Source organism: Megalobrama amblycephala, linkage group LG7 (assembly GCF_018812025.1).
Source record: "Megalobrama amblycephala isolate DHTTF-2021 linkage group LG7, ASM1881202v1, whole genome shotgun sequence".
In the NCBI taxonomy this organism is placed as follows: Eukaryota; Metazoa; Chordata; class Actinopteri; order Cypriniformes; family Xenocyprididae; genus Megalobrama; species Megalobrama amblycephala.
The window spans coordinates 3,418,506-3,431,586 of NC_063050.1; the positions used below are offsets into that span (position 1 = coordinate 3,418,506).

Genomic DNA, 13,081 nt, shown 5'->3' on the forward strand with positions numbered 1-13,081 from the left:
GCCACTTTTATCATGTTCATTTTGTGATCTTGTTATTGTTTTATTTCCGAGTTGTTTTCTGATAAAACTTCCATTTGTTGGTGAAATGATGGTTTGTGTGATATTGATCCAGAGAGGAGTGTTACGGGCGGGTTTTAGTGAAGATCTGCGGTGCTTCTGGAAACACAGCGCTGTTTTGGGCTCGGTGCAGATTTGGCCATGAGGGCCAGTGACTGTTATAAGAAATGTTTATTCCGGGGAAGGGAAATATCTTTCTTACTGTACAGTTCTACTCAGAGCATGTAGCCAAAATCTGCATGATCAGGGACTCCAGTATATGAGCATGAACTAGAAACAACTATAAGTGTGACACGAACAAGACTTTATTAACTAAACACTTAAATTATTCTAACATACAAACACATACAGGTAATTTAGCGATGGATAGACAGCAGAAGCAGAATAGCATGTAATATCATCAGTGTGATGGTGTAAAATGAGCCCAGAGTTTCTTTATTTAAATTTTCCATAATAACAAAATATAACATACAATTACAAAACATATACATATACTTATATAACCTCCATATATATCTTTTGCTAATAAAAGGATCCACACAACAAATAACAAAAGAATAAAATTAATACTAGAAAAAAAAAAAACATAACAATAATAATAATAACAACAACAAGATAGTAAGACAAGCAAATAGTACAAAAAAAAATTCTTTACAAAATAAAATCACAGGTACAAAAAGGTACTAAACATACTCAGCACAGCCGACATATCCCTAAAGTAGGGTACCGGTCTATATACTGGGGGAGGAAAAGAATTACTACCAGAGGAGATGTATAGTCAGGTGAATGAGGGCCTTTCATTTTACTACATATCCTAGGAAAGGTCCCCAAATTCTATTGAAATTATCAGAGGATCACTTTATTGTGTGTCTGATTTTTTCTAGTTTAATAAAATGGAAAATATCTTTAATCCATAAAGAATGAGTAGGAGGTTTAGCCGATTTCCAGTTTAATAAAATTAAACGCCATGCCAGCAGTGTGACAAAGGCTACGAAGTCAGACTTATATTTGGGCATATCAAGAGAAGGGGAAAGAGTACCAAATAAAGCAGTCAAAGCCAGAGGTTCAATATGATTTGTAAGAACTTCAGATAATGTTTTAAAGATTTGGGACCAATAATTTTGTAGAGAGGGACAGGACCAAAACATGTGTGCAGTAGCTGCATGGGCCTGGTGACAGCGGTCACATGTGGGATCCACTTCAGGATATATTTTTGAAAGTCTAACTTTGGTCCAGTGGGTACGGTGGAGAATTTTAAACTGAATCAGAGCATGTCTGGCACAAAAAGATGAAGAGTACACACGGCATAGAATCTTTTCCCACTGTTCTTCTGAAATATTTTCTCCTATGCCCTCCTCCCACTGAGATTTAATAGTTGCAAGTAGGCATTCACGCAAAGTGCAAACTGCATTATAAAGATATGAGATCATACCCTTCATAATATGGGTGGGCTTGGGAAAAAAAGTCAATGGGAGTAGTTCTAGGGAGATTAGGAAATTGAGGGTGCATGGGGCATGTGGGCATGTAATAAGGCTGTCAGTGAAGTGGGCATGCATGAAGTAGCCTCCATATTAAACCATCCAGATGAATCCCAAGATTGATCCTGATTTAACCAGCATTGCATGACTCTGAGATTTGAAGCCCGATGATAAAATTGTAAATTGGGTAGAGCCATACACCCAAGTATTTTGGGTCTCTGAAAGAATATCTTACGAATTTTGGGTATCTTTTTATTCCAGATAAATCCTAGGATCAGGGAATCAATTTTTATGAAAAAAGTGTTGAGGCAGGAAAATAGGTTTACAGTGAAAATAATAGGAGAATTTTGGAAGGATATTCATTTTAACTGAATTAATTCTTCCAGCCAAGGATAGGGGAAGCAAAGACCAGCGCGCAAAATCTTTCTCCATCTGGAGTAATAAATTAGCAAAGTTAAATTTAAAAAGATCTTTGAATTTATCCGTTATGCAGACTCCAAGATAAGTAAATCTATGGTGTGCAATCATAAATGGAAAATTACTAAAGGATAGTCCCTAGCTGCAGAATTCAGTGGAAAAATTTCACTTTTGTTCAGATTTAATTTGTAACCAGAAATTATTCCGAATGATTTCAAAATATTAAGAGCTGCCGGTATCGACCTAGCCAAATCAGAAATATAAAGGAGGAGATCATCCGCATACAAAGACACTTTTTGCTCTGTACCCATTCTTTTTATGCCTTTTATAGATGAATCAAACCGCAGTGCAATAGCAAGGGGTTCGATAGCGATGGCGAAGAGGAGTGGACTCAAGGGACATCCCTGGCGAGTCGACCGGTGGAGGGAAAAATAGTCAGAACGGGTATTGTCGGTTCTGACAGATGCTTGGGGGGCAGAATATAATAACCTCACCCAAGAAATAAATTTATCACCAAAGCCAAATTTCTCTAGAGTGTAAAAGAGATATTTCCACTCCACCCGGACAAAAGCTTTCTCTGCATCTAATGAAATTATTGCCTCCAGGACAGAAGAAGAAGAGGGATTATATACAATGTTGAACAGTTTTCTAATATTAAAAAATGAATGTCTGTCTGCTCTGGAGAAATTATGGTTGGTAACACGAATTCTAGCTGTAAAGCCAGCAACTTAGACAAGAGTTTAAAGTTAACATTAAGAAGGCTGATCGGCCGATAAGAAGTGCAATGCAAGGGATCTTTATTTTTCTTTAAAATTAGAGAAATAGAGGCCTGATTAAGTGTTTGGGGAAGCTTGAGCGAAACAAATGAATCAAAATACATTTCATTCCAGAGTTTCTTTAGGCTGAACTAAAATGAATTTGGCACAATGTGGTAAATGACCGTGGTGTAATCCGAGTGAATCTCCTCGTTGCTGAAGGCGAGAGCAGCGTCACTGAGAGACTCTTCATGCTTCTGGAAACTGACAGCAGTGCACAGGAGCCCATCAGAGGGGATTGTGGGTAATTGTGCTGGAGTTGATGAAACGATGCCTGTGTGAATGAGCAGTGAAAGTGTGAAGTTAATCTGTGTGTGTATTTCTGAACAGCAGAGGGAGACAAACTCAGATTTATTAAAAATGCAGCAGCTTGAGTGTCTCACCGTGTTTACGGTTGTATTTTATTTTGAGCAACACGAGCACTAAACACACAGCCAGCAGGATCAAACCCACAGAAACAGCAACTATCACAAAAGAGCCTGAAATCAAGCAAAGAGATTGTCACTGAGAAACAAGGTGAGACTATGACATTCATCTAGCAGTCATACACATGCTGTACATCTGACACTCATCTTTATATCATAAAATAACTTTCAACTCAAACTGAGAAGCAGATTTGTTGGATCTTACCAGACTTTTCTTTATCATGGGATTTTTCTCTTTCAGTGTCAGATGTCGTCGTTTCTGAAAATACACAATCGTAGAGCCGATGGTTAAATTAGAGGAACAAATTCTGTCAATAAATCACACAAAGCAAAGAGATTGTCACTGAGAAACAAGGTGAGACTATGACATTCATCTAGCAGTCATACACATGCTGTACATCCAACACTTATTATATATTTATAAGATCACTTTCATCTCAAACTGAGAAATGGATCTGTTAGATCTTACCAGACTTTTCTTTATCCTGGGATGTTTCTCTTTCAGTGTAAGATGACATCGTTTCTGAAAATACACATGGTCAAGTTTATTGATCGTCAAATTTATTGAAGGGACGAATTCTTTCATTATTTACTTTTGTTTTGTGGAACATCTGAGTGGCTCGATTGCTCCTGCCTCTCTGCCTCGCTGCTCAGTGTTTTGTATCTCCGTATAGCTTTGTTTTCTCTTACTTTTATTGAATCTCGTACTTTTTGTTGCTTATATTATCATTACTTTATATATATACTATTGCCCACCACATTAATCTGACGTCGCCAGCTTGTAATCTTTGAATCTAAATCGCTGAAACAACGCGTTTGCATCTCGCTAGCTTGTTTAACTTGTCATCAGTCTCGCGCGCTCCTCTTCCAACGCGTTCATCAAACAGCTGTGGCAACTCGGATCAGTCTACAAACACGGTGAGTTATGTCATCCTTTCCCAGTGTTATATCGTGTTCCATCTGTCACATGTTTAGCATAGCCCTCTCTGTCAGCGACGAGGGATTTACATGTCATAAATGTAGGGAAATAGTCAGGCTGACAGAGAGAATCTCAGAATTAGAGACACGCATCCAAACTTTAATCGAGGATAGTAAGAATGCAGGGGCTTCAGATACTGTTTTGGATGCGACTAGCTTAGTGAACTCTGTACATTGTTCGGTTCTGGCTATAGAGCCCGCGCAGCAGGGCACTTGGGTAACGGTGAGGCGGCCTAGTCGCGGAAAACACCACTCTTCCGTTCCATTAAGAACATCAAACAGGTTCTCCCCACTCAGTGACGCACCCACTGAGAATCCTGTTGAAAGTGCCCTAGTAATTGGCGATTCTATTACACGGAACGTGAAAATAGAGACACCAGCCACCATAGTCACATGTTTGCCGGGAGCCAGAGCACCTGACATCAAAGAAAATTTAAAAGTGCTGGCTAATGCTAATCGTAAATACTCTAAAATTATTATTCACGTCGGCACAAATGATGTTCGACTTCGCCAGTCGGAGATCACTAAAATTAACATTAAAGAGGTGTGTGAACTCGCAAGTACAATGTCAGGAGAAGTAATTTGCTCTGGTCCCCTTCCTGTTCGTCGGAGTGATGAGATAGTTAGTAGATTATCATCACTCAATGGCTGGCTGTCTAAGTGGTGTCCGCAGAATAATATAGGTTTCATAGATAATTGGAAAAGTTTTTGGGGCAGACCTGACCTGTTGAAAAGAGATGGTATTCATCCTTCCCGGGATGGTGCTGCTCTTCTCTCTAGTAATATGGCACATAGTCTTAGAGCTGAAACATGACAAACTACGGCCCAGGTCAGGAAGCTGACAGACTGGCTAAACCGACCGTCTGCTAGCTGCCTCACGTTACAGAAGTCAGATAAATCCCAACACATAGAAACTCTTACACCTAGATATTATCACATAGAGACTGTGTCTGTACCCCGAATTAATAAAAACAAAAAACTTCCAAACCCATTTAATGGAAAAAATTTAATTGATGTTCAACAAATAAAAAATCGAGATAATAATGATAAACAAATGATAAAGCTTGGATTGTTAAATATTAGATCACTTTCTTCAAAAGCACTTATTGTAAATGATATTATCACAGACAATAATCTAGATGTGCTGTGTTTGACAGAAACCTGGCTAAAACCGGACGATTACACTACTTTAAATGAGTCCAGCCCTCAAGGTTATGATTATCGACACAATCCTCGACAGAAAGGCAAAGGGGGAGGTGTTGCTGTAATTTATAGTAATATTTACAGTATTAGTCAAAAGTCTTTCAAATATAATTCCTTCGAAGTGATGGTGCTTTACGTAACATTATGTAAGTTGACATTTGTGCTGGCTACTGTATACAGGCCACCAGGACACCATACAGACTTTATTAAAGAATTTGCTGATTTTCTATCAGAGTTAGTACTAGCTGCAGATAAAGTCCTTGTTGTTGGTGATTTTAATATCCATGTAGATAATAAAAAAGACTCATTGGGATTGGCATTTACAGACATTCTAAACTCTATTGGTGTTAGACAACACGTGTCGGGACCCACTCATTGTCGTAATCATACTTTAGATCTAATATTGTCACATGGAATCGATATTGATGCCGTTGAAATTCTGCAGCAGAGTGACGACATCTCAGATCATTATATAGTCTCGTGTATATTACATTTGGTGAAAGCGGCTAAACTGCCTCCCCGCCATAAATATGGTAGAACCATCACTTCTACCACTAAAGATCGCTTTATAAATAATCTTCCTGATCAGTTTCATCGCCTTAGCATACCAGACAGCTTAAAAGACCTCGATGTTGCAACAGAAACTATTGCCTCTGTCTTTTCCAGCACATTCGATTCAGTTGCTCCTTTGCGTTTAAAAAAGATTAAGGAATTGAATCCAATGCCATGGTACAATGAGCACACTCAGGCCCTAAAAACTGCAGCCAGAAAAATGGAGCGTAGCTGGAAGAAAACAAAACTAGAAGTATTTTCGCATTTCGTGGAGAGAGAAAATGATTGAGTACAGAAAGGCCTTAAAAACTGCTAGATCTGCCTATTTTTCAATACTCTTAGAAGAAAATAAACACAACCCCAGGTATTTGTTTGATACAGTGGCTAAATTAACAAGAAATAAAGCTTCAACTTCTGATGTTTCCAAAGAGCACAGCAGTAATGACTTTATGAACTTCTTTACTTGCAAGATTGATAATATTAGAGAGAAAAGTATAACCATGCAACCGTCTACTATAGTATCGTGTCAGACCTTGCATTGTAGTGTCCCTGAGGAAAAATTAATTTCATTTACTGCTTTAGGAGAGGAAGAATTGTCTAAACTTGTTAAATCATCAAAATCAACAACATGTATGTTAGACCCTATACCAGCACTTCTCAAAGTCCGGACTCCGGTCCGGATCCGGACCCGGAGGGAATTCAATCCGGACCCGCCTCCATTTCGTATTTCAACAGCAGTAATTGTGTGTAAGGGATTAAAAATCTGGATTTCCTATTTTGATAAACGCATGTCAAAATCATTTGTTTAGTGTTTTATGTCTTTTTGGAGATGGTCCGAAATTAAAGCGAAGGCGAGATATTTAAAGTTTTCCTCCGTGATTCAGTTGCCATGACATCCAGTGAGTGTATACTTTTGATGTAATTGGGCGCGAGTCGCGCAACGCGACACTTCACCGCAGTAAGCGTTTGAATGGGTGTGGAGCAGTGGTTCTCAACCTGTTCTCAACCTGCGGCCCGTCACGAATGTAAATGCGGCCCGCGATATGCCTACCACAGTAATAATAATAATAATAATAAATAGCATACAATTTATTTTTGTTTTAAAATTTAAATTAAAGTGAATTAAAAAATATAAATGAGCTATAATGCTTTATTTGTCATATAAAATAATTTTGGTGAGCATTTATTATTTTCAGACATCAGGCAATGTAGGCTAATGACGCAATCACTCAGTTAACGAAACAAAAGTGCGCGCTTAGGAAGAATTCAAACAGTAGCCATTAATTTTGTAAATTTAAGCCTCAAAATGGTCAAATTTGTTATTAAAGGAGAAAAACTAAATGTGGAAGATAAAGTGAAGGAACACCTGCAAGCAAGAAGAGTCGCAGCATCAGCAGTAAAGGTAAGAAGAATGGAAGAATCAGTTTGCTGTTAGGCCTAATGAGCGAGATGGGCAACCTTCCTGTTTGCTCTGTAGTAAAGTACTTGACAAGCAAAACCTACAATTTCAAAAGACTGAACTGTGAATTCGATGTGTTTGTTTGATGTATTTTAAATCAGTAAAATAACCACATCAGCGCACCCGCGACTGGATAAGCCCAACTCTGCGCGCGCTCGCGGATCCGATGCTGCGCGAGGGATTGCGACAGGACAGAATGCTTGATATCGTCAGAGATTGCAATTAGCCTACAGTGCGCTCAGTGTTGTTTGTAAAAAGAGCTGAGTAACATTTGCTTATTAAGGCGTTTATGTGATTGTTTGGTGACTATTGCGATGATGTTGAAGAGAGTCATAAAGTCATACAGAATTAAATAGCAACTTAAAGTGATTGTGTTTGTGTGTTCATTGAGCATTACTGATTATTATTGTAAAGCTAATGTCAGTAAGTTATTTTTTATTTGTTATTTATTGTGTGCAACATCTTGGTATAATAATAGTATTATCTGCTAATACCATAACATTAAATCTGATTGGTTTGCATTGGTGACGTCATATGTAAATTATATGCGGACCGTGAGACTTGCACTTGGACCATTGTGCGGCCCACTGGGAAAAAAGTTTGAGAACCACTGCCCTATACCAACTAAGCTATTGAAAGAGATGCTTCCAGAAGTCATAGATCCCCTTCTTAATATTGTTAATTCATCTTTGTCATTAGGATACGTACCAAAAACTTTTAAGCTGGCTATTATTAAACCTATTATTAAAAAACCACAACTAGATCCTAAAGAATTAGTCAATTATAGGCCAATCTCAAATCTTACTTTTCTGTCAAAAATACTAGAAAAGGCAGTTTCATCGCAACTATGTTCCTTTTTAGAAAGAAATAATATCTGTGAGGATTTCCAGTCTGGATTTAGACCGTACCATAGTACTGAGACTGCTCTCGTCAGAGTTACTACTGATTTGCTCTTATCATCAGATCGTGGTTGTATCTCTCTATTAGTGTTACTGGATCTTAGTGCTGCATTTGACACTATTGATCACAATATTCTCCTAAATAGACTTGAAAACTATGTTGGCATTAGTGGAATTGCATTGGCATGGTTCAAATCATACTTATCTGACCGTTATCAGTTTGTAGTAGTAAATGATTCTCCGTGGGCCCCCCACTCCTCTAGTGCATCGCAAACATGCTGTGACTATGTCCGTGGGTGGTTCATGTTTAGTACAACATGGCCACATCGGCGCCCAGTGCGCCGTGTGTCGTCCAGTTGGACGGCCACGTTCACTGTCCAACATGGCTGGTAGCTTCTGCTTGGATTGCTGGTCCTTCTCATGAGGGACCTAGCGTCTTAGTCTGGGCTCCAGCAGAGGATCAGATGTCGACTGCTACATTGGAGAGAGTATTGTTAGGCTCTGAACATGAAGATGATGCTGAGCGTCCCACAGTTGTGATGTGCTCATGCTGAATCAGATTCAGACTTGACAACCATGCTTTCCCGGGCCCCTGGGGGCGTTGTGCGACGCGTACTCGCCTTGCCCCGCCCCTGTCTTTAGCCCAGACGTGCATGGAAAAACTTGGCAGTTTGTAGCCTCTTTGGTGTCAAATATGGTATGCCAAGGGGGCCATAATCTGCATTACAAGTTTTTTCTCTCTCACTACCCTTTAGGGTGGGGTGGCAGTGCTACGGGCACACCACCTCTGCCCTGCATAGGTCTTGGCCCCTGGCAAGTCCGTGGTACGCCAAAGCACTCATTGCATGTGGGTAGTTCTGAGTCAGGGTTGAGCTACGCATGATCCAGGTCATAGTGCAGGCCCCTGGCCAGACAATGTCCACTGTGGTGGTCTGGAAACACCCCTGGCTAGTCTTGCTGGGATGTGTCATTGTCAAAGTACACTTTCTCGACGCACTCATCTCACAAGCTGGCCTAAAACCCAGCCCGCTCCCCCCGCAGCCAACCCAGTTGGTTGGCGGGAGGCGGTCCTGGGGATATGGCGACCTGAAGCTGAAGTAAACAGTTATTTCCCCGGAGGAGGGCCGGGTGTAGAATTCTGGTCTGTTCCGCCGCTGGCTCTCCGGAGTCCAACGGTACCCACGAATAGAACTGTTATCTGATCCTCCAGGTCCCAGGAGGGTGTGGCTGGTAGTGTGCAAGGCCCCGCCTTGCCGCTCTCAGCCCTCTCTCACTTCACCAGCAGGTTCCAGTGTGGTGGTTCAGGCCGCACCCCATGTGCCATCTCCCATTCACACTGCTACCTCGCAGAGTCTGACCACACTCCGGGCCGCTTCCATGCCGTCCGAGTCGGGTCCCCGTACTCTGCTGGCGGCTGTCAGTGTGCGAGGCCTTGTCTTGCCTTGCCTTGTCACGCGCAGCCCCCCCTCACATCGCCAGCAGGTGGCAGTGTGATGGTGCAGGCCGCGCCCCGTGCGCCGTCTCCCATACGCACTGCTGCCTCGCAGAGTCTGACCACACTCCGGGCCGCTCCCATGCCGTCCGAGTCGGGTCCCCGTACTCTGCCTCGCTGCCCCACCCCCGGTGCGTCTGTGTTGCCTTTGGTCCCGCTGGCTCGGTGTCTGGAAGCGTGGATAGCGCTCCCCAGCCCGTCCAGCTGGCTCATTCGTACCATCAGACTCGGCTATGCGATTCAGTTCGCCCGGCGTCTCCCGGTTTTCAGGGGTGTCCACTACACTCAGGTGTCAATGGACAAATGCACCTGTTCTCCGGGCGGAGATTGCGGTCCTCCTGGCGAAGGATGCAATCGAGCCGGTCCCTCCAGCCGATATGAAGTCGGGGTTTTACAGCCCCTACTTCATTGTACCAAAAAGGGCAGTGGGCTACGGCCAATCCTGGATCTGCGCGTCCTGAGCCGGTACCTTCACAAGTTGCCGTTCAAGATGCTCACGCAGAAGCGCATTTTTGAATGCGTCCGTCCCCAGGATTGGTTTGCAGTGATCGACCTGAAGGACGCGTACTTTCATGTCTCGATTCTGCCTCGCCTCAGACCCTTCCTTCGGTTTGCGTTCAATGGTCGAGCATATCAGTACAAAGTCCTACCCTTCGGGCTGGCCCTGTCACCCCGCGTCTTCACGAAGGTTGCGGAGGCGGCCATTGTTCCCCTCAAGGAACAAGGCGTTCGTATTCTCAACTATCTCGACGACTGGTTGATCCTGGCCAGCTCGCGAGAGCAGTTGTGCGAACACAGGGACATGGTTCTAGCTCACCTCAGCCGGTTGGGTCTTCGGGTCAACTGGGACAAGAGCAAACTCACCCCCGGGCAGAGGATCTCTTATCTCGGTCTTGAGCTAGACTCGGTCGCCTGGACTGCGCGCCTCACCGAGGAGCGCGTCCAGTCGGTGTTGACCTGCCTGAGTACGCTCAAGCGCAGGACAGCGGCCCCACTGAAACTTTTTCAGAGGCTCCTGGGTCATATGGCATCTGCAGCTGCGGTCACGCCGCTCGGATTGCTCCATATGAGGCCGCTTCAACACTGGCTCCGCGGCCGGGTCCCGAGATGGGCGTGGCAGCACGGTACACTCCGTGTCCCCGTGACACCGAGCTGCCGTCGCACCCTCATCCGGTGGTCGGACCCCTCGTTCCTGCGGGCAGGAGTGCCCCTGGAACAGGTGTCCAGGCACGCTGTGGTCTCCACAGATGCCTCTGCCACCGGATGGGGGGCCACGTACAACGGGCATGCAGTGTCGGGTCTGTGGACGGGGCCTCAACTGCATTGGCATATCAATTGCCTGGAGTTGCTAGCAGTACGTCTTGCACTGGGCCGCTTCAAGAAGCTGCTGTCAGACAAGCACGTACTGGTCCGCTCGGACAGCACTGCGGCCGTTGCGTACATCAACCATCAAGGTGGTCTACGCTCCCGTCGCATGTCGCAACTCGCCCGCCATCTCTTGTTATGGAGTCAGAAGCATCTGAGGTCGCTTCGTGCCATTCATGTCCCAGGTGTGCTCAACCGTGCAGCCGACGAGCTGTCACGGCAGCCTCCACTTGCGGGCGAGTGGCGGCTCCATCCCCAGGTGGTCCAGCTGATCTGGCAGCACTTCAGCGAGGCCCAGGTAGACCTGTTTGCCTCCCCAGAAACTGCCTACTGCCAGTGGTTCTATTCCCTGACCGGCGGCACGCTCGGCACGGATGCCCTGGCACACAGCTGGCCCCCGGGTCTGCTCAAATATGCGTTTCCCCCAGTGAGCCTTCTCGCACAGCTCCTGTGCAAGGTCAGGGAGGACGAGGAGCAGGTCTTGTTAGTGGCTCCGTATTGGCCCACTCGGACCTGGTTTTCGGACCTGATGCTCCTCACGACAGCCCCTCCTTGGCCGATTCCTCTGAGGAAGGACCTCCTGACTCAGAGACGGGGCACCCTATGGCACCCGCGTCCCGACCTGTGGAACCTCCACGTGTGGTCCCTGGACGGGATGCGGAGGTTCTGAGTGATCTCCCGCAAGCGGTCGTAGACACCATCACTTCCGCTAGAGCTCCTTCCACGAGGAGCCTCTATGCGCTGAAGTGGAACCTGTTCGTTGAATGGTGCTCCTCTCGCTGAGAGGACCCCCGATCATGCTCGGTCAGATCCGTGCTTTCCTTCCTGCAAGAGGGCTTGGAGCGAAGGCTGTCTCCCTCCACCCTCAAGGTGTATGTCGCCGCTATCGCTGCACATCACCATGCAGTTGAGGGTAAGTCCCTGGGGAAACACGATCTGATCGTCAGGTTCCTGAGGGGGGCGAGGAGACTGAATCCTTCTTGCCCTTCCTCCATACCCTCTTGGGATCTGACCCTGGTTCTTACATCTCTCCGGGGTCATCCCTTCGAGCCTCTGCAGTCAGTCGAGTTAAAAGTACTGTCTCTCAAGACCGTCCTCCTGGTTGCACTGGCTTCACTTAAGAGGGTAGGGGATCTGCACGCATTTTCGGTCGACGAATCGTGCCTAGAATTCGGGCCCGGTGACTCTCACGTCATCCTGAGACCCCGGCCCGGATATGTGCCCAAGGTTCCTACCACTCCCTTCTGAGATCAGGTAGTGAACCTGCAAGCGCTGCCCTCGGAGGAGGCAGACCCAGCCCTAGCTTTGCTCTGTCCCGTCCGCGCTCTGCGTGTGTACGTGGACAGAACGCGAAGCTTCAGGACCTCAGATCAGCTCTTCGTCTGTTACGGAGGCCAGCAGAAGGGAAAGGCTGTCTCCAAGCAGAGGATGGCCCACTGGATAGTGGATGCCATCGCCTTGGCGTACGATTCCCAAGGCGTGCCTTGTCCGCTTGGGTTGAGAGCCCACTCCACCAGAGGAGTGGCCTCTTCCTGGGCGTTGGCTCATGGCGCCTCACTGACAGATATCTGTAGAGCTGCGGGCTGGGCGACACCTAACACGTTCGCTAGATTCTACAGCCTACGTGTAGAGCCGGTATCTTCCCGTGTACTCGCTTCCACTAGCCGGTAGACACGTTGAACCCGCTCTAAGTGTCGGCTTGCAATGCCATTCCCGCCCCCTGGGCCGGATACGTGCATCTATTGACTCCAGTCGTGTTCCCCACTTGGCGAACCCTGTCGAGTTCCTCCGCCTCCCCCTTCGGCTCGGACATTGCGGAGTGTCTGATGCCAGGCCAACATCCATCCCTGACGTTGTCTGTTGGCTGGCGGTCCCATATGTGTAATTGTCCACGGTTTAAAACTCCCTACGGCGAGTCCGTGTCTTTCCCTTAGCAGAGCC

The 13,081-nt window shown here is 45.5% G+C and overlaps 1 long non-coding RNA gene across 1 annotated transcript; it reads right to left on the minus strand.

Moving 5' to 3' along the window:
* Positions 1–2,077: 2,077 nt before the first annotated feature.
* Positions 2,078–3,714, minus strand: LOC125271196. The gene is made up of 3 exons (XR_007185537.1): positions 3,662–3,714; positions 3,151–3,246; positions 2,078–3,041 (listed from the first exon to the last, which is right to left on the minus strand). It is a non-coding gene; the product is annotated as an uncharacterized LOC125271196 (long non-coding RNA).
* Between the last annotated feature and the right edge of the window lie 9,367 nt (positions 3,715–13,081).